This window comes from Cupressus sempervirens, chromosome 11 (assembly GCF_028749045.1).
Source record: "Cupressus sempervirens isolate cs-2001-9-10 chromosome 11, ASM2874904v1, whole genome shotgun sequence".
Classification (NCBI taxonomy): domain Eukaryota; kingdom Viridiplantae; phylum Streptophyta; class Pinopsida; order Cupressales; family Cupressaceae; genus Cupressus; species Cupressus sempervirens.
In genome coordinates, this window is record NC_143128.1 from 704,264,206 (window position 1) to 704,291,802 (window position 27,597).

Here is a 27,597-nt window from a genome sequence, read left to right on the forward strand (position 1 = left end):
AAATGTGCTCATAAAATATTGCATCACTTGGGAGTGAGGGTTCTTTAGGCTCAACAACTAGGCCCTACGTGCATCTTTTTTCCACCTATATTCCTTTACTTTCAAACTTTGATGTGGCATCAAGTTCTTATTGAGATGTAACATTGATTCAATACTTTCCAATGCAGTGAAGTCATCGGCACTTGGTGATTCACTATCCTTGATTTATTCCATAGCTTCATTGAACCTGTTGATTAGCATCTTAGCATCCATGTTCCCTTCATCAAATAACAAGATTTCTATGGGGTTCACAATCTTCATATCCTTTGAGAGCTCCTCGTGCATCATTGTAATAATGCTTTCAATGCCTTGCACTTCCTTGATTGTCTCCTTGTAGACTGCTTCTTTCTAGCCCATATTGTTCTTCAAAATGAACAACATACAAGGATCCACATTTTTCATGAGATTCTCATTTAAGAACTTGAGGACCCCGAACCTTTCAACTTCTGTTACCTAAAAAACAATCAATTGGCATTGACCTAGTTCTATTTCCCAAATTGGAATTTGTTAGTGTAGTTTTTTATTTTTCCTATTTTGCTAGGTTTTTCCTACACTTTTAATAATCTCACTTAGGTTATTAAAGCATGTCTTATTAGGTGAATGGTTGTGAGGTGTCACCTTTCTACATGAGAGCATCCATTGGCTATCTTGGGAAGATACTTTGCTATCTTTAGTCCAATAGATGGTTGCTCCTCATTGGTTGGTGTTGCCACCTCCTCCCTCTTCCTAGCCTATATAAGCATGCTACTTGGCTTGTATTTGTATCTCTTTTTTTTGCATCCTCTTAATGCTATTCTACTTCCAGCATTTGAATTACTCTCTTGGAGACTAACTCTATGATGCTATTTTGATTTTGTATCATTTGCATTCATAGTTTAGATATTTACTCTTTGCACTAGTTTTCTAGGTTATTAATCTTTTCAGATTCTAACATGGTATCAGAGCTTTTCTATGTGCAAGAGTAGATTTTAGTTTCCTTATTTGAGAGATTCAGGGGGGGCAAATAAACTTTATTGTAGTTTTTTGAAAAATGAAGTATGCTCTTCTCTTGCATCTTTTGATGATCTTGAGAATCAAAATTTTTTTGACAAAAATAGTTTTTCTCTGGGGTTTCAATCTCAAATCTGACAACCAACTTGCATATTTGGAGTTTTCAATCAGTTTTGCAGGTTCCAGCATGCCATTGATGGACTTAAGAATCTAATCCAGCATTTGCATGTTATATTTTGGTTGCTGGGGTCATTTTTTGATTTTTGGAGCTATTTTTTACTGTTAAAGGCATCTGATTTATACTACAGCAACATCTTCTGTACATCAGCAAGAAAAATTCTTTCTGGGTTTTGTTCGCAGCCCCGAAAAACCATCTGGGTATCTTTTAGATTTTGCTATGCAAGCTGTATACTTTGTAAAATCGAGCATGCAAAGCTACAACCATACCCCTCTGCGTTGGCAGTCGCAGATTTGAATGCAGTTTTCAAATGTCTCGTTCTTGCTCATACGGACTCCGATTTTGATGATTCTTGTTATGAACTTGGCTATTTTTTTGTGCTCTATCCACTACTGGAGTTGTTTTTTGATTTTCACGCATGAATTCTTTAGAAATTGTAGATTCTTAGCCATGACTATGCACAGTTCTCATTTTGAAAACTTCAAAGGATCATAAATTTCTCATACAACCTCGTATCGAGGTGATTTTTTTTTGAAAGTGCATGATTTTTTGAGTAGATCGCAGTGGTGCTATTTGTTTCCTTGATTATTGTGCCCAAGTTTCACTTTTAGCATATGCTCTTCATGAGGGTTTGTAATGCATTGAAATCAAGACCACTAAGTATCTCTTCTAGTGGTAGTTGTAAATGCACTAAAATAAAGTGCCAAATCATATTTCTTTGGGGGGGGTTCTTTGATTGAGTAAAAGGGGGGGGGGGGGGGGCATTTTCGTGGCTGGGTTCTCTTCTTTTTAGCATTTCTTTGCATTTCTTCATCATGGATCAAACAAATATACCCATCCTAACTCTATACAATTACTTTGAGTGGAAATCACTCATGACAATTCAGTTAAAGAAAGCTGGATTAAATAGGATAACTATGGGACTTGAAACTGAACCTGCTAAAGATGAAGACAAGCCTAAGTGGTCTAACAAATGTGATGAGGCATTTGGAATATTGTGTTTGTCTGTTTCTCCTGACTTGTTATTTCACATTGAGTCTTTGGATACACCAAATGAAGTATGGAAAAAGCTAGAAACACTATTTGGCACACAAGATTCAATGAGGGGTCATATGTTGGAAAATGAATTAATTAGTTTGAGTCCAGGCAATTTCAACACAATCCAAGATTTCTTCACCAAATTGAAATCACTAAGGCTGCAATTAAAACAATGTGGAATTGAAAAAAAAGATGAACAACTGATTCTCAGTATTCTCTCTAAGCTAAGTTCAGAATATTCTATGTTTGTCTCTACCTTCTATGCTACTAAGGGTGCACTTGGTACTCAATTCACCATGCCATTTCTAGGTGATTTTGCTGTCAATCTCACTCGAGAATAGGACAAGCTAATCCAGATGGGCACTCTTGAGTCCTCTAAGTCACATGCCTTAGCAACCAACCAAGGCACAAAAGAACAAAAAGGACAAAGTAGTAAAAACAATAGTAAGGACAAGAAACAAAAGAATAGCAAGGAGAAGAAGGATCAGGTGCTGGTTTCTTCAAAAGCAACTATTGATACACATCTTCCAAGGGTGATAAGCCTAAGAAAGAAAAGGTCAAATGTGCTTATTGTAAAAGACCTGGTCATGATGAAAATAAATGTTTGCAGAAAAAACTTGATCACTTGACATACATTCTTGAGAAGAATAATATCAGTGTTCTTGAGTCTATCAAACAAAGTTCTAATGAAGGGTCTAACAAAGAAAAAGAAAATATCAAGGGGAAAGGAAAGGGCAAGGCTCTTTTTGTAGTTGCTTCCTCACCGTCCACTTGGGTTCTTGATTCGGGTACTTCACACCACATGGCTTCATCTAAGGAAGAAATTACATCCTTAGAGCCATGTACTATGCCTTCTATGTTGATGGGTGATAACACTCCTGTTGAGGTGTATGGGAGAGGGTCTGTTGATGTGGGGGATGGGACATTCCATGATGTTCCTTGTGTACCCTCAATGTCAACTAATCTCCTATAGGTATACCAGATCACTCACACAAGTTTAGGCAAGCGGGTTGAGTCCACTCTTGATTTAGTGCAGATATGTGAGTTGGATAATGATTCTACAGTTGCAGTTGAGAGAGCAGATCATTAGTCATGACTCTATGTTTTCTCACTTTGGTCTTGATCCTCCTTTGATTGTTTCACTCACTCACTCTAATGATGTGAGCAGATTATGGCATGAGTGGTTTGGCCATCTTAACTTCCACTACTTGCATCAACTTAACCAACAGAGCATGGTCATAGGGTTGCCTTCTACTTTGACATTGGGGTCACTTGGAATACATGATAGATCTTCTAATGGGTCAGATTCACTTAAGGAGTCTTCTACCTCCACTTTTGATGTAGAGAGTGATTTAGAGGACTCACCTCCTTCCTCTCCTAGTCATCATTCATAGGCTGATGATTCTCCTCTAGATTCTCCATCTTTTGGTCCACTTTGGGCTAGACAAACCTTGCAGTTTGCAGGTGATTGGGTTGGGGATCCATCAAACACCAAGTAGACTCATTCACAATTCTAGGATGCTCTACATATCTTCATCGCTACTGCCTCAAATCCACAGTCCTTTCATGAGGCTTCTATTATTTTTGAGTGGGATACAGCTATGTAGGAAGAGTATAGTTCCTTGATGAGGAACCACACTTGGGATCTTGTCCCTTTTTCTAAGGGAAGAAAAATTGTTCGATGGAAGTGGATCTACCGGACAAAATTTGCAAGCTTTGCTAGGGGTATGGGATGCTTCATCTTTTGGGGGGGCCACTTCCTCTCACTTGGAGTCCTAATTTTCTTTGGGGAGTCTCTTTTCTCTCTCTTTTGGGGGAATTTTATGTACATGGGTACCTCATCAGGCTTGACTTGCTGGAACCCATTTCTACATCCACCTAAGCTTCGCTTATGGGGGGGTGTTAGTGTAGTTTTTTATTTTTCCTATTTTGCTAGGTTTTTCCTACACTTTTAATAATCTCGCTTAAGTTAATAAAGCATGTCTTATTAGGTGAATGGTTGTGAGGTGTCACCTTTCTACATGAGAGCATCCATTGGCTATCTTGGGAAGATACTTTGCTATCTTTAGTCCAATAGATGGTTGCTCCTCATTGGTTGGTGTTGCCACCTCCTTCCTCTTCCTAGCCTATATAAGCATGCTACTTGGCTTGTATTTGTGTCTCTTGTTTTTGAATCCTCTTAATGCTATTTTGCTTCCAGCATTTACATTACTCTCTTGGAGACTAACTCTATGATGCTATTTTGATTTTGTATCATTTGCATTCATAGTTTAGATATTTACTCTTTGCACTAGTTTTCTGGGTTATTAATCTTTTCAAATTCTAACAGAATCAAGGTCTAAATTTCTCATAGCAATGTCTCTCCCTCAGTGTAAACACAAGTAAACTTAGACATCAGCTTACTACCTCCCTTTATTATGATGTCTACCTAGCTCCTTATGGCATTGTCTAACAACATTCCTCTCTGCATTTGCTTCCTCAATTGTTGACTTCCTACTGAATTGGGATCAAATGGCTTTGAAACCTAAACAATTGGTAAAGCTCCAAGGTTTATTGAGGAATCAATGTATGCAACTATTGTTGTTACCATGCCCTTTAATTCCTTCTTTTCTTTACTATCATTTTTAGATTGTGTAAGCATATGGTCAGCAGAAAATTTAAAGAAATGGTTGCTGATGTTTCTATTAATGGCTCCCATTTCAACCAAGGTAACCTTAAATCCTTCATCATCAATATCCCTAGACTCCTTTTTTTTCTTGTAGGTAGCTACTTCAATAGTAATTTTCCCTATCACTGGGTCCTTAGTGAGGTGGGCATCTATTTTCAGCTTCTTTGCCTTTGAACCTCTAGCTGCATATTTGGAGACGATGTCTTTCACTAGTGTAGATACTGGTTGCAAACTTCTTTTCTTGCTAATTGTGTTAGTTAGCCAAGAAAGAATAGTAGGGTTCATAGACACCACCTAAGCATCTATGGTAGGAGTTAGGAATCTATTTTGATCTATCTTGGGAACATTAATGAATTGAACATTACAATTTGCACTGTTAGAGAAATTGAGGCCATCACCCAAATCCTATCCTTGTGTAGACATTCTCTCTTTATAAACTTTATGCTACTTCAAGGCTTTAGACTTGGATTGAGACCTTGTTTTTGGAGCCATAGTTTGCAAGTGAGGAGGTGAATTATTCTTTTTATCTTGAACCAATATATTACTTGGAAAATGAGAAAATGGGATGTCAGATGGAAGTGATTCAGGGAAAGAAATCACCTCTACAGAAGGTTCATTGACAATTTTTGTGTTCTTTCTCTATAACCAGTCATCTATGAGTGTTAATATGAATCTAGCCCTTAGATTGATATCATCCTCTTCATCCTTACTCCAGTCGATTTCTAGGGACTTCAGTTCACTAGATTCCTCCCAACCAGGTTCAACTATATTAGAGCCATCATCAACTACTCCCTCTATTTTGAATTTCAACTTGAAGGAGTTAATTTTTTGCAAGGTTAGTCTTGAATGATCCTTCCTTATAACTTCTCCTTCATCCCTACAATCCTACCAAAGGTCTTCCAACCATGGAGTGGCTAATGGGTTGACTTCAAGGCCAAGGATTTTGGCTACATACCCTTTACTATCAAAGTTCCTCCTGGTATGGTAGAAGCCAAGGTTGAACCCAAGTAAATTATTTCCAATGATGGAAGTGCTATCCATGTTATTACAAACCAATGAGCCCAACCTAATAGGGAAGGTTGTTTCCCAATCTTCTTGTGGTAGATTATATTTTATAATAGAGAAGAGTTGTCTACATATTTTGGCCAAAACAAAACAATCTAAGGCATACCGAGGCAACTTTGTAGGTTCATCCTCAAACCCACCAATTCTTAAATACATGAACCTGGGGAATTGTATAAAGTAGCTTCCATATTTTTGAATTAACCTTTGAGCTTCAGAGGATAGTCTAGGCATGGGCACTTCCTTCAAAGATATATAAACCTTTTCCATTAGCAAGTCATGAACCTTCCTAAAATCTTCTAAGACCCTATCTTTTTGTAGTAGGGAGAAATAGTGAAAAACTGTCATTTCTACACTCCATATTCCATGGGGAAGAGGGGTAAGATCATAGGTATAATCAATGTAGTAAGTTAAATAGGAAGCCATATAAAAATCCTCTCATAATTCCTTAGTACATTTGAGTTGAGACCTCATTGAATTGGCAATAATCTCTACCCACTCCATCCATTGTTCACACTTCAAAATGATTTCTATGTACCTATACTTCCATTCTTCAAAAAGGAGTACATCAGCTAAACCTTTTAACCTATGCAATAATACCACTAGATCATGAATATGGAGCTTTAGGTGATCTTTAGTGATGATCTTGGGTATCTTGGAACCTTCATCATACATGGTTTTAGTCCATTTCTTAGCCATGGTATTGCAAAAGGGTTTCTTGGTATTTAGCCTGGGCTTGAACAAGGGAGAATGTAGCAAAGGCATTCTTTGGCAAATGCAAGATAGAGGCAATAATATCTCTTGAGATTGTGAGTATCACATTGCCATTTTTACTTAGAATACTCTTCTTTTTAACATCATAGTGATCAATGCAGATTTGTAGGAGTTCACGACTCACAAAAGCTAATGGGAAAGTAGCAGCCTCAACCAACCCACTAGTTAAGACTTCCATACATCCATTCACTTCATTAGCATATTCAAGAAAATTTTCTTGCAAATTCTCTAACTTTACCCCTTGCAAATTTGTATCATAGATGACCAGTTTTCTACATTTTAGGCTTGAGACATTACCAAAGAAATGCAATATCGACCTCATTCTCAACCAAACAACAAGGCTTCAAATAGATAAAAATTGGAAAATAAAGAGATTTGTAGAACAAAAAAAGGATTGCTAAATTCTCACTTGTATTCTATTAAGAAATCAACAATTTTCTCTATCTCCCTTAATAGCTCCTTTTCCACACGTACAATTCTTTGCATGATAATTAGAAAAGGAAACTGAATGATTTTTTTTTAAAAATAAAGTGCTTACATGTGGAAGTATAGGATGATTATTAGGCATTAATGACACATCACCTCTTGTTAACCTTCACATGTTTGAAAGCCTTGTTGCATGAATTTCTATTGAATGATTTCTTTTTCAGATGTATTGATAATGATTAGCTTAGTGAGACATCCAATCACTTTTTTGGCTAAATATTTTCCACTTTCTCAATAATGATGACTTCATTCCTTGGAAATAGAAATGTCCCTTTAATTATTACTCTCTGACAAGATCATTAATTGTCTCATAGGATGATATGCCATACTTTAGGATTTAAAATGGCCAAACACCTCCACTATTGAACAACTTTGAACTACTTCGAACCGAGGCTTGAAGTGGTTCAAAGTGATTCAAAAGAAAGCTCGATTGGGATGATGACATCACCTGCCAAAAAATTGTTAGTATAAAACATTTGGTTGAACTGCTTTGAACTACTTCAAACTAAGGTTTGAAGTGGTTCAAAGTGGTTCAAGGGAAGGGACTATCACCGTGGACACTAGTTAGTTCAACCATTCACTTCAAGAGATGGTGAATTCATGAGTGACAAGTAAAGGACTTCAATAATAAAATGGGAAAACATTTGAAGGAAAAACATTTGGAAAATGGTGACTCTATATGCAACTAATAGGGGCTCTGACTGGGGACTATGTCTGTGGAATACACAGAGAACTTAGAAAACAAGAAGCACAATAGACCTAAACTAACACAAAAGGAAATGATAGGAAAAGGAAAACACAACACAAAAAAAAGGCTATGTACACAATGAGGGATTTCTAAACTTAGAGCCTAATCAACTTCAAGTCTTGCCCATTATAAGTAAAAGACAAAATTCTTCCATCTAGGTACTTTAAATGAAAGGTGTTTGGGCCAAAAAATTCTAAAATAATGAATGGGCCTTTCTAGAGAGACTCAAATTTTCCATTTGCACCCTTCGATTCCCTCCTCCTATCCTAGAGAATTACTTAATCATTTTTTAGGAAACTACGTGGTTTGGCTTTCCTATCAAAAATTTGTTTCACCCTCATTTGATGCTCAGTAATGTGATCAACCAACTTGTTCCTTTCATCTTCTAGCTTATGAAGGTACATTATTCTCTTCTCCAATGAATCCATAAAGAATTGATCTTCAATAACTGATTGCAATTTTGCATCAGACAATTCCAAAGGCAATGATACCTAGGCTCCAAGTCCATATAACAATTCAAATGGAGCCATACCAATAGCTCTTTTAGGTGTAATTCAATTTGCCCATAATGCTTCATAAAGTTTTTTATGCCAGTCCCAAGAGTTATCAGACACCAAGTTTTTAATTATGGGCACCAAGTTTTTATTGCTAGACTCTGCCTACCCATTCCCTTGTGGAAAATAATCTGCTAAATGGGCTAGTGATATACCATGCTCATAACAAAAAAGAGAGATTTCATTAGATGAAAAATAAGTGGCATTTTCTGAAACTATCTTCTGAGATACCCCAAATCTGACAAAAACATGCTCCATCAAGAAATCACATACCACTCGAGAGTTAGCTTTTTTGGTTGGAACTACCTCCACCCATTTAGTGAAATAATCTATCACTATTAATATGTATGTATTTCCAGAACTATATGGAGGACTTAAAGGTCCAACAATATCAATACCCCATTGCTAAAAGGGCTCATCAATGACAATAGGCCTGAGAGGTAATGCTACTAATTGAGGGTATCCTATAAAAAGCTGAAATTTCTCATAGTTCTTCACAAATTTATAAGCATCTTTGAACATGCCTTGCCAATAGAACACCTTAAAAAGGTCCCATCAATTCATCTTTTATATAGAACACCATTTGAAATTACATACTTTGTAGCCTTTAGTCTGAGATTTCATTTTTCCTTATGACTCGTGTTTGGGGGACACTCATTGTATGTTAGGAAATGTGCAATATCTAAGAACCAAGAATCTGTAAGGCTGACCAATAGTATAGTAGGGGTTTCATTAGGTTCATCAAGGGATGCATCTTTTTTCTTAGCCATCATTTTACACAAACCATGCCCTCTCACTGAAGAAGTAGGTTTAATAGTCAAGTCATATTCTTGAACTTTAGTTACCCACACCACTCTTTTATTCATTTCTACTTCCTATTGAGTTAACATAATTTTGACTACTATTTTAGGCACATACAAAATAGAATAAGAATGCAATATATAATATATAAATTGTTTCAATGCCTTCACTATAGAAAATTCATATTTTTCTATTGGGGTATAGTTTAACTCATGTTTCTTTAATGGAACACTCATAAAGGTGATTGGAGCATCATTACTTTTATCATCCTACTGAGTTAAAATGTTGGACAAAGAGTGTTGAGAAGCATAGTAATAGATAATGAAATACTTTTCAAAATTTGGACTTATCAGCATGGAGGCATTTGTAATGGCTATTTTAATATCTTTGAAAGCCTTTTTACCTTCCTCCTGCCACCCAAAAGGATGTTTTTCATTCATCATATTCAGCATGTATCTCACCTTTTTAGAGAATTCAGGAACAAACCTCCTTAACAAATTGATTTGACCAAAGAAAGATTTCAAATCACTTCTATTGGTGGGGAAAGTCAGTTTCTATCTTGCTCTCACTCTCTCTCGATCAATTTTTATACCTTCTTTAGAGACAATGTACCCAGGAAATTTACCTTCTTCCACAAAGAACACAGACTTTTTAGGATTCAAGGATATACCATGTCATCTACATCTACTTAGCACCTTTTACAAGTCCCTCAAGTGATGTTTTCTTCTTTTAGAATAGATAGTCAAATCATCAAGATATATCACAATTATCTTGTCTCACAGATCCTTCGAAGATGAGTTCATTGCTCTCTGAAAGATTGCTCCAACATTAATCAAACCAAATGGCATTCAGCTATAAGTGAAGCTGCCCCAAAGAGTAATAAAGGTAGTTTTGTGTTGATCTTCTGGTCCAACACTAATTTGATTGTATCCTGAATAAACATTGAGCACAGAGGTTACTTCAGATCCAACTACTATCTACAAGATGTGATGTGATCCATAGTGGGAAGCACATAGTTATCTTTAAGACTTGCCTGGTTCAATTTCCTAAAATCAATGCAAATCCTTATTTCCATGTTCTTCTTCCTCATAGGAACAATGTTGGCCACCCACGTTGAATGGTGCATGGGATATATTATATGATCTTTCAAAATCTTCTCCACCTCTTTGAAAATGGCCTCAAAAACCCTAGGATTATAATTCCTAAGCTTTTGTCTAGAAGGACCTACCTCTAGTTTTAGTGGTATGTGATGTACAAATTCACCATTCCTTAAATTCTTCAGATCCTCATAACCCTAGGCAAAGACATCTTGATATTGAATGAAAAGTTCAGACAATATCTCCTTTTCCTTGGTGGAATAGGTATTTCTTATAGAAATCAATTTAGGAATTTCCTTGGTTTCGATGTTGATTTTGTCATGTTCTTTTGTATTTTCTTTAGAATCAACATCTCTCTTCAAGGTGCTATCATCTTTTCTACTGAACAAATGCTCCAAAGAAACCAACCCTTTAGGAATCTAATTTCATTTGAGTTGAATAATCTCTCTAGATTCAGTTGATCCTTCTCCAATTGATTTACCATCATATTTAGATCCTTTGAAGAAGGCTTCAACAAAATTTATAGCACATATTATGAATTCTTTCAATTGTGCATCATCATTAAAGACCTGCCAATGATTAACATTGTCCAAAACCATAGAAAATGATGCTGAAATAGCTCAAGAATGAGCCATGTTTTGGGAGCAAGGAATGAATTCAATAGAAAATTCTTCAAATGATTCAATTTCATCCCAAACTTAATTTCTATAATACTTCAACCTATCATTTTTAATAGATAATTTCTTTATTACCTATTTTACAATAAGCTCAACATCACCTCTTACTCTCAACTACTTCACTCTCTTCACGTTGGCTTCCTGTAGCCCAAGAAGCAATGCTTCATACTTGGCATATTATTAGTATTATGGAAATCCAATTTGAAAGAGAAAGGGAAAATGTCTCCTGAGGGTGAAATGAGGACAACACTAGCACCTAAACCTAAATTTGAACAGCTTCCATCAAATTCAAGAGTCCAAAGGGCTTCTTCATAGCTTATTACTCCATCCATTTTACATTTCTCTTCAAGTAATATTACATAATTCCCAAATTGATATTCTTGAAATAATATTTGTGCTTTAGGGTTATCTGAAGGCACCACTATATACTTTTTCTTTGGTTTGTGTTCCAACTTTATCTGCCTCTTTCCCACTGGGATGTATACTTCATACCAATCTAGTTTGATCTCTCTGCCCATATCTTTACAAAAAGTCCTACTGAATAGCATTCTATAACTGGCTAGTATATCAACCACAAGAATCATGAGCTTCACTCTTTTCTTAGGGAAATCATAGAGAATAGCCTACACATCCTTCACATGACCAACTAAAGGCACTTGTTTTCCATCCATAGAATAGCAACACTTCAAATTTTTGCTAAGGTCTAGGCCAAGGGCTTGTGCAACAACTTTAGGCATGATGTTATCTAATGCTTGAGAATCAATAATGCAATTACTAAGTTTTTTGCCATTCAACAATAGAAAAATATAGAATGAATTAGGTGTCTTCTCTTCTACCTCCTTTTTAATAGAATTAGTGACTACTTCACCATATAGAACATTTGCTCTGCCTCTTTTAGAAATAAAAATAGGTTCATTCCAAGCCTTAGAACTTTCAGATGCACCACACAAAAATTGTGCATTATTGGTAGAACTTCCTCTCACATATTGAACCAATTTATGTAATTCTTTAGGATTAAGCTTTAGGTACTCAGCTAGAGAAATAGATATGGAAGATGATTTGCAAAATTCAACAATATCAAAAGCTGAAGTACTAGCCATTGCTTCTATTTTGGACAAGATCCTTGGTTCAATAGTTTTTACTAAATTAGTGTGTATATGTTCTTTATGTTTGGAAGTGGGCACATTCAGACTAGTTCTTGGATAAGGTTTTTGATTTCTTTGTCCTCTAGTCATCACCATGCAAGAAGCATCTTGGAGAGTTGTGAACATAGTACCTCCTCTTTTTGAATTGGATTCGTACTCAAGGAAATAAGCACCCAAATTTTTGTTTTCCACATTTTGACTTTCAGGTGTTTGTTCTGTTGTAAGGGCATTCTTTACTAATTGAATACAATTGAACCATTCAATAAAATCATGTTCATCATGATCTAAAGTCATATGGAAAAAACACATTGCCTCGTTGGGAGCTTCTTCAATTTGTAATCTCATTGGAGGAGGGGTCAATGTGGGGTTCTTACCAAAATTTTTGGATTGTTGCTATCTATGGATATCTTGGTAAGGAGTTTGGTAAGAGCCATGGATTTTGTTTTGTTGCCTCTTCATCATTGCTACATCATTCAATAGCTTTTTTAATATAGGATTTGTAGAGTTTGAAGATGAAGGTGCTCCCAAAGTTTGAAACTCTTGCTTCCATTTACCTGCATTGATAAATGCATCCTCTAACTGAATTGCCAATCTCTAGGTAGTGGCTAAATCAATCCATGCATCTTTTATAAGGTGGAAACTTATGTCTAGATGAATGGCATTAATGAAGAATGATTTCTAGTTCTCTGCATTAGACCTAGATGCAATGGGAATTCTTTGAATGAGCCTATTAAATTTAGCTACAAATTCCCTCATAGATTCATGCATTTCTTTCTTCATCTCACTAAGTTGGAAAAAAAAAATCATTTTTAGGAGCCTTAAATCTATCCTCAAAAGAATTTTTCATATCATTAAAAATGGTGATGGAATGATGAGGTAGATGATTAAACCAATCTATGGTAGCATCAGTTAATGTCCACACAAACAATCTTATGGAAACCTCTTGTGTGGGGACACTTATTACAACACATGTTGAATGAAAGGCACTTAAGTGGTCCTCCATTGAAACCTTGCCATCCCCACTAAATTTGGGTAAAATTTTAGTGGCTCCTTTGGGTAATGGCATAGATTTTACACCTAATTTCAATGGCCCTATATTTTATCCCCATGGTTGATTTACAATGATGTTTGGTGGTATAACTTGCAAAGGTTGAATAGTTATAACAATGAGGATGAGAGTATTCAAAGGAAGCAAAGATTGCACTAAAGGTGAAATAGGAGATTGTTTTTGTGGTGAACTGGGTCTACTTTGGGATTTAATACTCCTCTTCTTAGGATCATTAAAATCTAGCAAGAACTTTAGATTTTTCAATGGCTCAGTTTTCATCAAGAATCCCTTTTTCTCTTTCCCCTTTTTTGTATCAATAGGTAGCCAATTCTAATTTTGGTTACAAGTTCAAGGTCTTACGAGAGCCTGAGAAATTCTATTTGCAACTTCTTCTTCTTGAACTTTTGGTGCCCCTCTCAACAACTCCTCCCTTTCTTCTTCTCTCTCTAAAAAAATTAATACTTACTAATATTGTTGATTACTTCTATGCAATGCCCAAGTAGTTGATACCAGGTTTGAGATTATGTCTTCTTGAGTATCTTCAAATTGAAGTTTAGGTTGTAGTATAGGGAAGACCTCGTTATGTGGAAGAACCATTTTTATACATTACTTTTCCAAAACCCAGGTTCTTTTTCAAAGGGACTCTCCCTGTTAGAGTCACCAAAAATTTGTTAGTGAACAGGTTGTCCTTTCAATTGATTTATCAAGTTTACTCTATGCCCAAAATTATGAAAAGTACAAAATTCTTAGAATAGTTCAAAAAGTCTCATGTTGTTTAGCTTTCTCTCTAAATTTATAAAGGTACAACTCCCTTATTAGATATATAATGAATTTAAGCTTATATTTACGCTTGTACCTGAAAGTGCATAAGGATCTCTCAACTACTCTTAGGTAGTGAGGTAAATATCAATACAACTTTCTCAAAAAAGCATCCATTCAAATTTACTCATAGAGAAAACCTACTTCAAAGAATAAATTATACTACAAACTAACATAAATCATTCAAACATCAGAACTGAAATAAACTTACAAAGTGAACAACAATCAAGATCTTGAATCATCAAATCAACATTCACAAAGTAACAATGATTGAACACTCTAAACACCAAGTTCCAAAGTAGAATTAGAGGTGATTTATATATGTAATTAAACCTTCCCATGCACACAATCATTTGAAAGCCAAAAATCCATATATTATCCTTGATCACTACTATAAACTATCTACTTTAATAGATTTTTTTCTACTATCTATATTCTAGCTATCTATTGCTAACCTTAAACCAGTTCAATACCCCAACATTTATAGTTTTTCCAAATCCGAAAGGCCTCCATCAAAACCTAGCCATTTTGGATGATACAAGAAATAGTTACAAAATGAAAAGAAGTTATTTAAAAGAAGTGCCAAAAAGTAACTAAAGCAACAGTTCAATTTAGGCATCTTTGCCATTTTTCTCCTCCTCACTAATGGTTTGATGTGTACTAGCTTCTAGCTTCAGAACATGCTCATAAACTCCTACATCACTTAGGAGTGAGGGTTCTTTAGGCTCAACAACTAGGCCCTACATGCATCTTTCTACCACTTATATTCCTTTACTTTCAAACTGTGACATGGCATCAAGTTCTCATTTAGATGCAATATTGATTCAATACTTTCCAACGTAGTGAAGTCATTAGCACTTTGTGATTCACTATCCTTGATTTGTTCCATAGATTTGTTCAAGCTCTTGATTAGCATCTTAGTGTCCTTGTTCCCTTCATCAAGTAGAAAGATTCTTTTGGGGTTCACAATCTTCATATCCTTTAAGAGCTCCTCATGCATCTCTATAATCCTACTTTCTATGCCTTGCACTTTCTTGATTGTCTCCTTGTAGACTACTTCTTTCTATCCCATATTGTTCTTCAGAATGAACAACATATAAGGATCTACATTTTTCATGGGATTCTCATTTAAGAACTTGAGTTCCCCAAACCGTTCAACTTTCGTTACCTGAAAAACAATCAGTTGGCATCGACCTAGTTCTGTTTTCCAAACTAGAATCTAGGTTTGAATTTCTCCCATCAATGTCTCTCCCTTAGTGTAAACACTAGTAAAATCAAAGATGAACTTACTATCTTCCTATATTATGATGTCTACCCATCTCCTCATGGCATTGGCTAATAGCTTTCCTCTCTACATTTGCTTCATCAATTGTTGACTTCTTGCCAAATTGGGATCAAATGGCTACAAAACATGAATAATTGGTAAAGCTCCAAGGTTCATTAAGGAATCAATGTATGTAGCCATTATCGTTACCATGCCCTTTAATTCCTTCTTTTCTTTACTATCCTTTTCAAATTTTGTAAGCGTATGGTTAGCAAAAAATTTAAAGAAATGGTTGTTGGTGTTTCTATTAATGGTTCCCACTTCAACCAAGGTAACCGTAAATCCTTCATCATCAATATCCCCAGACTCCTTCTTCTTCTTGTAGGTAGCTATTTTGGTAGTAATTTTCCCTGTTACCGGGTCCTTAGTGAGGTGGGCATCTATTTTCAGCTTCTTTGCCTTCGAACCTCTAGTTGCATGTTTGGAGATGATGTCTTTCACTGGTGTAGATATCGTTTGTAAACTTATTTTCTTGCTGATTGTTTTAGTTAGCCAAGAAGGAACAATAGGGTTGATGGACACCACCTGGGCATCTCTAGTAGGAGTTAGCAATCTAGGTTGATCTATCTTGGGAACTTTAATGAATTGAACATTACCATCTACACCATTAGAGAAATTGGGGCCATCACCCAAATCTTGCCCCTAAGTAAACATTCTCTCTTTTTCAACTTTATGCTACCTTCAAGGCTTCAGAGTTGGATTGAGACGTTGTTCTTGGAGCCATATTTTGCAAGTGAGGAGGTGACTTATTTATTTTATATTGAACCAATATATTACCTCCAATAGAAGAAATTAGGATGTTAGATGGAAGTGATTCAGGGAAAGAAATCACCTATTAAAAGGGTTCATTGATGATTTTTCTATTCTTTCTCTGTAACCAGTCATCTATGAATGTCGGTATGAAACTAGCCCTTAGATTGATATCATCCTCTTCATCCTTACTCCAATCAACTACTAGGGACTTCAATTCACTAGATTCCTCCCAACTAGGTTCAACTATATCTAAGCCATCATCAACTACTCCCTCTATTTTAAGTTCAACTTGGAGGAGTCAATTTGTTGCAAGGTTAGTCTTGAATGATCCTTCCTCGAAACTTCTCCTTCATCCCTGCAATCCTAGCAAAGTTCTTCCAACTATGGAGTGGCTGATGAGTTGACTTCAAGGCCAAGGATTTGGGCCACATACCCTTTACTATCAAAGTTCCTCCTACTATGGTAGAGGCCAATGGTGAACCCAAGTAAATTACTTCCAATGATGGAAGTGCTATCCATGTTATTACAAACCAATGAGCCCAACTTAATAGGTAAGGTTGTTTCCCAATCTTCTTGCAAGAGATTATCTTTTATAATAGAGAAGAGTTGTCTATATATTTTGGCCAAAAAAAAACAATCTAAGGCATACCGAGGAAACTTTGTAGGTTCATCCTCAAACCTACCAATTCTCAAATATGTGAACTTCGGGAACTGTATAAAGTAGCTTCCATATTGTTGAATTAACCTTTGATCTTTAGAGGATAATCTAGGCATGGGCACTTCCTTCAAACATATGTAAACCTTTTCCATTAGCAAGTCATGAACATTCCTGAAATCTTCTACGACCCTATCTTTTTGTAGTAGGGGGCAATACTAAAAAATTATCATTTTTGCACTCCATATTCCATAGGGAAGAGGGGTAAGATCATAGGTATAAGAAATGCAGTAAGTTAAATAAGAAGCCATATAAAAATCCTCTTAGAATTCCTTAGCATGTTTGAGTTGAGACCTCATTGAACTGGTAATAATCTTTACCCAATCCATCCATTGTTCACGCTTCAAAATGATTTCTACATACCTATACATCCATTCTTCAAAAAGGAGTACAACAGTTGAACCTTTTACCCTATGTAATAACACCAATAGATCATGAATAAGGGGCTTTTGGTGATCTTTACTGATGACCTTGGGTAGCTTGGAACCTCTTCCATACATGGTTTTGGTCCATTTCCTAGCCATGGTATTGCAGAACTGATTTGGGGTTTCTTGGTATTCAACCTAGGATTGAACAAGGGAGAATGCAACAAAGGCATTCTCTAGAAAATGCAACATAGAGGCAATAGTGTCTCTTGAGATTGTGAGTATTACGTTGCCATTTTTACTTACAATATGCTTCCTTTTAACATCATAGTGATCAATACATATTTGTAGGAGTTTAGGACACACAAAAATTGAGGGGAAAGTAGTAGCCTCAACCAACCCACTAGTTAAGACTTCCATACATCCATTCACTTCATTAGCATATTCAAGAAAAATTTCCTGTAAATTCTTCAACTTCACCCCTTGCAAATTCGTATCATAGATGACTAGTTTTCTAAATTCTAGGCTTGAGACATTACTGAAGAAATGCAATACCTACCTCATTCTCAACCAAACAACAAGGCTTCAAATAGATAAAGCTTGGAAAATATAGAGATTTTCATAACAAAACAAGGATTACTAAATTCTCACATGTATTCTGCTGAGAAATCAACAATTTTCTCTATCTCCCTTAATAGCTCCTTCTCCATACTTACAATTCTTTACATGATAATTAAAAAGGAAATTGAACAAATTTTCTTAAAAGAAAGTTCTTACGTATGAAAGTACAAGATGATTATTAGGCATTAATGACACATTACCTCTTGTTAACCTTCACATGTTCGAAAGCCTTGTTGCATGAATTTATATTTAATGATTTCTTTTTTTGGATGTATTGATAATGATTAGCTTAATGTGACATCCAATCATTTTTTTGATTGAATATTTTCCACTTTCTCAATAATGACTTCCTTCCTTCCTTGGAAATAGAAATGTCCCTTTAATCATTATTCTCTGACAAGATCATTAATTGTCTCGCGGGATGATAGTGCACCATACTTTAGGATTTAAAATGGCCAAACACCTCCACTATTGAAAATTTTTGAACTACTTCAAACCAAGGTTCAAAGTGGTTAAAAGTGATTCAAAAGAAAACTCCATTGGGATGATGTACATCACCTACTAAAAAGATCATTAGTATTAAAGCTTTGGTTGAACTGCTTTGAACTACTTCGAACCGAGGTTAGAAGTGGTTCAAAGTGGTTCAAGGGAAGGGACTGTGTCCATGGGTACTACTTACTTCAACCATTCACTTTGAGAGATGGTGAATTTATGGGAAATAGGTAAAGGACTTCAATAATCGAATGGCCAAACATTTGAAGGAAAAACCTTTGGAAAATGGCAACTCTATATGCAACTAACATATAGCAAGTCAAATTATGATATTGCTATTAGCATTTAACTATGTGATCTTGAGTCAAACTCCTTGATCCATGTTTCATGAGTACTGATTAAAAATGAATCCATATCTCATGAGAATGAATGGAACACTTAGCACTCATTGGATCTAGGTGATGTTCATAGGGGTGAAGCACAAGGACTTCCCAGTAGGTCACCTATCCCAAGTACTACTCTAGCCTAAGTGTGATTAACTATAGAATTTCCTCCATGGATAAATCCAAAGCTTGCAACCCCATTTGAAAAATCTTAACCAAGTGTTGTGCCTTATGAACCATTCATTAGAAAGCCAATTAAGCTCATCAATTGATAAGTAGGAGGTAACTTCCACAGAAAGTCAAATTGTGATATTGCTATCAGGATTTAATGGTGTGATTTTGAGTCAAAATCATTGACCCATGTTTCATGAGTAGTGATTCAACATGAATCAATCTCTCATGAGAATAAATGGAACACTTATCACTTATTTGATCTAGGTGATGCTCACAAGGGTGAAAAGCTAGGACTTCTTGGGAGGTCACCCATCCTAGTACTACTCCATCCTATGCACACTTAACTACGTAGTTTCCTCCATGGTTAAACCTAAAGCTTGCAACCCCATTTACAAAACCTTCATCAAGTTTTGTGCCATATAAACCCTTCATTAGAAAGCCACTCAAGATCATCAATTTGTAAGTAAGAGGTAATTTCCATAGCAAGTCAATTGTAATAATGCTATCAAGATTTAACTGTGTGATTTTGAGTCAAACTCATTCACCTATGTTTCATGACTAATGATTCAACTTGAATCCATCTCTCATGAGAATAGATGGAACACTCAACACTCATTGGATCTAAGTGATGCTCACAGGGGTGAAGCACTAGGACTTCCTGGGAGGTCACCCATCCTAGTACTACTCTAGCCTGAGTGTGTTTAACTACAGAGTTGGGGCTTTCTAATGAATGGTTCATAAGGCCTAACACTTGGTGAAGGTTTTGCAAATGGGGTTGCAAGCTTTGGGTTCAACCATGGAGGAAACTCTGTGGTTAAGTGCACTTAGGCTGAAGTAGTACTAGGATGGGTGACCTCTCAGGAAGTCCCAATGCTTCACCCCTGTGAGCATCACCTAGATCCAATGAGTGCTAAGTGTTCCATTTATTCTCATGAGAGATGGATTCATGTTGAATCACTAATGAAACATGTATCAATGAGTTTGACTCAAAATCACACAGTTAAATCCATATAACAATATCACAAGAATATATATGTTAATATAAATTGTTATGTTGATATACTTATTTAAAATAATAAGTATTTAAATATCAAATCTTTTTATGCATATAGAATATCATACAATATTATCATATTATTAATTTAAATAATCTTAAATTATAAATGATTAATTAATAACATAAATGTATATTATTATATTTAAATATTGATATTAATTTCAATTTCTAAATATTAATTTGACTTTTATTTAAGTCTAATATTAATATTTATTCTTCCTTTAATTCATAATGCAAATAGAGATATAATTATCAATTTAATTTAATTATTTTTAATTTCTCTCATAAAGTTAAATACTAATTCACTAAATGATTACAAAGTGAACTCTACCACAAGTTCTCTAAAAATATAATAAAATTCTAAATATTTATTTATTAACTTCCCTCTTGCATTAAAAAATATTAAATTATTTATATGCAACTAAGAGTTTAATTAGGCTTAAAGAATCCCTAATATTACTAATATTCACTTTAACTAAATGAATGATATTTATTTAAATTTTTAGAAATTAATTATTTATTTATTTATTTTTAATTAATTAATTTTTTAAATAAATAAATCTAAAAATTAAATTATATAAAATAAAAATACACACGCAATTAGTATTTTCGCATGTCTTTGATCTCTGAAATCATGCAACTATACTATACTTAGTTTTCTATTTTTAGCATATTTATTTTCACATGCAACCCTACTATACTTAGCTTTTTATTTTTAACATATTTATTTTCACATGCATGTAACCATACTAAGTTTCTAAAGTTTCTAAGTTTGGTTACAACATGCTTTCCTCTCAATTATTTTGTTTCTTTCCAAATAAATATTGCAATTAAATTATTTTAGATATAAGAATAATATTTATCTATATTTAGAAAATTCATGATAATATCATGGTTGTAATGACAAATTTAAAATTGAAACTCTAACTATTCAATTTATTGTTTTCTTTTGAATTTGAATAATTAAGTCTTCATTATATTAGAAAGTTGTTTATAAGAATACAATCACAATAGTTTTCTATAGTTTTTCTATAATTTTCTTCAGTCAAGTTTTCTTGATTAATAAGTTATTTTTTTTTGTTTTTTTTTAATCTACAACATAATTCTTCATTCAACAATCAATACATTAAATTAATAATCAATATGCAAACACCCAAGAAGACACGAAGTAGATAGATCTTTCAATAAAATTCTACGATGAATTTTCAAACCCTACCTCAAAACCATAGCTAAATTATGAGACAATCTGTGAATGCATGCAAATCCAAAACCTCTGAAAGTTTCAACATTTCTTTTGATCAAATTATAAATTTTTCTCTACAAAACTTGTGTATCTAGACATGAGCTCTAATTTCCTTAGAAAAGAGTTTTTCTACCAAATCAAGGCTTTGATCATGCAATCATGCAAAATCCCTTTCTCTTTAATCACTATATTTTAATTTTCATGCACACACTTAATCCAATTTAATTAAAATAAACTTTATTAAATTAAAGCTTTCTCTTCCTTATTAAATCATATGACATATTTAATATAATATTTATTAATTTAACTAATAATATTATTTAGAGTTTATTAAAAATAAAACTCTTAAATAAATTATTATTAAATTAAATAAATATAAATACACCTAAATTATAACTTTAATCAAATCTTTGACATTTAATTCTTTCATGCACATTTTTTTTTAAATTAATTAAAATATTCTTTTATATTTTATTTTCCTCCACTTATTAATTAGTGCAAGAACTAATTAAAGCATAGTTTATTATTGAAATTAATAATAATAATCAAAGCTCGTTAGTTAATGCAACTCTAGTTTAATTATTATTAAATAAATAATTATAATAAACAATATTAAATCTTTAATATTTTAATATTTTAATTCTCTTTTTTTGTCCAACTTCTTAAATTATCTTTTAAACTAAAGTACATATATTTAATTAATTAAATATCATCATATTATAATTTTTCTTTAAACAATTTTCCAAATTAAGACTTTTAAATTAAAGCACATATTTAATTATTTTTTAATTAATTAAATATTATCATACTTTAATATTTTCTTTTTAATCAAATAATATTTAATTATATGATTAATTCAAATATTATAACTAAATCATTTACCAAATAAATCACATAGCTAAATCCACATAAAATCAACATTACCAAAACAAACCAAAACTCAAAATGAAACAGCATAGACAAAGATAAACTCGTGAGTTTTTAAAAGGCTGGAAAGTCAATTACGAGTCCTCCTTGCAAGACAAGTATTTAGACTATGGCTAAGATTGAACCTGAACATTATCTATCCATTCTTACCATTGAGTTATTGTGATAGAGCATGCTCATCCTGACAATTCAGGAAAGTCAATGCCCAGTACCTACATTTTGCATAAAAGATGAGCATGTACATGCATATAAATATATCTAAACTAAACAACTAATGGCAGAGAGTAGTACATCATGTAGATCTCAACTAGCGGGTGACTACAACTCCCTTCCTTTACCACATCAAACATGACAAACATAAAGATAAAATAGATACATGCACCATACACATGCAAGTATTGGGTAAGTATCATAATAATTATAAGTCAAACATCAAATACTCAGATAAAATAATACATCATTACGAATATGAAATTTTTATTATTAAAGCATCATCTAATATTGCTATGAAAGAAATCATATTTATTAACTATGAATCATTAAATCATCATTAATGCACTAGTAACCATAATCATTAAAAATCACATGAAGTATAGTCAACTAGGTAATCATCATTGATATATCTCTAGTCCAAATTATGAAATAATATCCTTGAAACTAACACATCCATGAAATAGGCATAAAATAGTTTGGTAAATATAATAAAAAATCAAACTATAGGTGGGCACTACAGATGGTGAACAATGTAAAGAACAAGTTTCTTTCTATTAATTACTAAGTTAGTTTGTTGAGAAAGATGCAAAATTTGAGACAAAGAGACATGACTATGAAGGAGTATACTAAAGAATTTTATAGATTGGACATCAGATCTAGATATGTTGATGATGATGTTGAGAAAATTGTGAGGTACATAAATTGATTGAGATTTAGAATTCAAGATGAGATAAGTTTTTTGAAATTGGAAGGCGTGGAGGAAGCATATCAATATGCTTTCAAAGTTGAGGAGAATCTTGAAAAAGAAGCATGAATAAAGACAAAGAGGTAGAGGTAGTAGATTCCAAAGGGGCAGAGGTAGACCATATGGATAAAGTGGAAGATCTGATAATTCTATACAAGATAAGGGAAAATTTGAATGAAAGAATGATGATAAAGACAAGACCGAGTGGAAATATTATGACTCTTATCGAGGAGGTATTAGTTCTTACCAAGGAAGAGGCAATGCTTATTCTGGAGGTCATTTTCATGGTGATTGTTTTAGATGTGGTAAAGAAGGACATAAATCTTTTGAATGTAGATCTTCTGAAACTAGGACAGATAACATAAATGTTGTGGTACAAGGAGTCATTGAGGGTTCACCGAGTGGCCCTGAGGTTGGAGAAAATATGATGGTAAGAATAACCTTATGTAATAAGGGAAATGATGAGGAACCTATCCTAAGGAGAAGTCTTTTCAAGACAAGATGTAAGATGGCTAGAAAATTTTCCAAGCTGATCATTGATTATGGAAGCTCTATAATTTTTGGCATCAAAAGAATTGGTTTCAAAGTTGCAGTTGCAGAGGTTGGAGCATCATAAAACTGATCATGTTTCAAGTAATGCCTTACCCAGAGATCCTTGGAAACAAGGATGAAATACAAGCCAAAATTATTTTTTACAAGTATGAATGCACATGAAAACATCATACAGGGATCAAAAAGATCACAACAGAAGACTTCACCACAATCTCAGCAACCAATAGATCTCCGAATGCCACTACCAAATTGGCACATGCGAACAAAAGCCAACAACCACCACAAAAAAGATGAGGGTTCAAGAAATGACCACTCATCAAAAAAACACCAAGCTGGGATAAAATGTAGAATCCTAAAATTTGGCTAAGTTTGAAATCTTGAAGCCCTAAAAATTAGCTTAGTCTGGATTTTCGAAGCCTTGAAATTTCTTAGAATCTATAACTTGTCTCTGAGAGGTCTAAAACCTATCTCAAAAGATCCATCGCATATATCTTAAGTATAAGGAATTAAATATATGTCAACCGATATATTTTAAACCCCTAAAAAAAAAAATTTCAACAAGGAAGGTGTAAAAACCAAAAGGGTGTCCAAAACCAACTTTCAAACTTTCATCTGACAAGCCTAGATAGCCCCTGTTTCTCACACAAGAAAGTACACTAGTTTTGAGTTTGGTGTGAGATCTTGCACTATTATGCATGAGAAAGTACACAACTTCATGCTAGGACTTTCGAGCATCACAGGAGGGCTTACATTCTCACGCAAGGATTCCCTCTGCACTACATGAGGACTTGCATTCTCGCATGAGGAACTACCTTTCCACAAGAGAAAAAAATTAGTGTGAAAAAAAAATGCAAACAAAAAGATTAAAAACAAGGAAACCTCCACACTAGGGAGTACCAGATCCATGTAAATCGAGGAATGAACACTTGAGTGCATCAACAACAAGGAAAAAGAAACATCTATCCATCTAAGCATAGCAGTAATGAATATACTAAATGCAAAATCGCAATGAACAAAACCAAAATCACAATGTACTGAAATAACATCACAGAACAAAAAAACAAAGTACGTGGTTCCTCCCAACCATCAATAGCATCATAAGACCATCATGGATCCTAGCCATCCTTTGTGCGTAATATCCCAAGCCACTAACCAGATCGTCGATACTATTATAATAGGGACGCCGCTAGTACAACATGCAACAATATAAGCATAGGGAAATCTAACATGCTAGTAGTAAAGCATAAGATAATCCTATAGTAGATAGCATCACCTATCACATGCTAAACAACAATAAGCAATAGATATGCTAATACAACAATTCATTGCATCTAATCATATGCTAAACATCATAATAAGGGAATGCATCGAATAAAATAACATCATCCAAAAATGATATACAAGCAACCCAATGAAAGTGTAAATCAAAAGAAAGCATACTCCAGAACCCGAAGCACCAAGTCAAAACATCCAACAACAGTCACACTAGGACAAAAGATCATCTGTGTACATTGATCCCTAGCAGTGGTGAAGGTAGCTACACCTCCCAACCACATGGAACTCGTAGGTCCGCACCTTCCATGCTAATGGAGATAAAGATCTAACCACAAAACATACAAAACAACATCGATGGCTAACACTCATGCCAGACAATATGATGGCTGCAACCAATAACCTAAGACAATGCAAGGAGTACAGGTCCTGGTCAGACACTCAATAGGCTACTAAGTAGGGGCTAACATCATGGAGAGTTGCTTGGAATCCCAAAGCCCAAGCTAGTATAAGCAGCTACTCTTCTCAACAGAAGGCGCACAACCTAGGGAAGCAACTCTTCACGACGAAAGGTGCACAACCCAGACATTTTATTATCTTGTATTTATTACCACCCAATGTTTTAATTTAATTATCACTTATATAAAACTTCCTCTATCAAATGGGGAATAGTCACCAAGTTGTAGGATAGAATATCCTCCATATGCTACCCTACCCTACCCATGCTCATCCTACGACAAGTGCTCGTGGGCATGCATACTCCCATCCCAACCCCAATGATCATAACTTCTGGAAGTACCATAGAGAATGGGCCTGACAAGTCAGCTGAAAAATGTACGTGCACATACTCATGTGTAGTGCACCACCATCATGAAGATCATAACACAAGGACAGGATGAGAACACAATGCAAAGAAAACACCCAACTGAAAGCAACATGCGAAGGATGGATTCTACACGAATCCAAAAGCTAATAAAATCATACATCATGAAATTACTCAACCAGCCTCAATCCTAGAGTATAGATTCTACACAAATCCCAATGATGTAACAAGACCAAAAGTCATGAACTCACTCCATTGGCCTCAATCTGAGACTATGGATTCTACATGAATCCCAATGTTCACAAAACAAAAGAAAAGGTCTAAAAGAAACAATGACAATAGGTACAAAATCACTCAACTGAACACAATGTCAAGAGTATAGATGTAACATGCATCCCAATGCAACATAAAAGTGCAGAAGTGGTCTGACTAATATCCAAACAGATCATCCAAGTCCATGACCCACATTGTGCTGAGAAAATAGGGCATCATGCAAAACGAGGTAAAAACCCCAAAATTTGGAAAACTTCAAAATTAAAACCCATTTGACCTTTGGGCACAAAAACTCAAAAAATCCAAAAATAAATGGAATTCGACACCATATGCAAAAATGGCTAGCATAACAGTGCAAAATCCCAAATCCTCATCCTGAAAAATAGGGAAATGTTCATACTTGCCCAACCGGGTAGAACTAACATACAAAAATGGAGGGGAACACTAGTTCTCAACCTCCAAACAAATGGCTATCAAAAATAGAAGTAGAAACAATAAAAAAAGAAAGCCCTACCTCATAGCCAAAAGGGAAAAATAGGAATCTAAACCATAAAATAAATATCCTGCAGAAGTAGCTGAAAATCTCAGCAATCCAAGGTTTCCCCAAGTTGGATCCAACGAGCCCAACCTCGTGACAATCCCACGCCTGTAGCTCCCACAACGAACAAAACAATAAATCATCATGAAGAAAATTTTGGGTTTTACTCTCCAACATTCTAATTCAAAAGTGAGAAGTCCAGAATTAAATTCCTTTTTGGATACTTATTCACTTTTTGGGTGAATAATCAATTAGGGAAAATAACCAACCAACCTAGTTAAACCTCAAATCGACCCAAATGAAAAAAGACTATTCCTATAAATAGGAATTCATCTATGGCAAAGCTTTCAGAAATAAAATAAAATAATTAAAAACCTTGAAAACCCAAAAACATAGAAATCTCCTTAACAACTTTCGCGACAATGTGAAACTCTAAATGCACAGACACACTCACTGGTCTAATCACATAATACAAATGATTTCATATTTAATAATCATTGGAAGGTTTAATTTAAAAATTTAATAAAGGATACGTCGACCATATAAGGGCAACATTGGTAAAATATGAATGGCTGAATCACTAACTCCATGTGCCACTACTAGGGATATAAATCATACACACTAAACAACACGATCAAGTGCAATTGCATATAATAACATAGTTGAAGCAATAAATGCATTAAATCACCTAATTTAACCATTTATTTAATTATATTAAAATAATCTATTTACATCACTCACGTTCGCATAAAGCATAACAATGTAGGAATGAAGTAAATAACCATAGCATTAAATCCATCACCTAACATAATCAGAGGTATGTCCAAATACCAGATAACTAGATATCATCATAAAACACACTGTCATCTCAAAATGACATCATCATGCAATATGATTAACAGAAAAACATAGTATTCTAATGTCTATGATACTAAAATCAAAGTATAACATCTAACCCTCAAGTCCTCTCAAATATAAAGCATCACATGAGTAACAATTATCT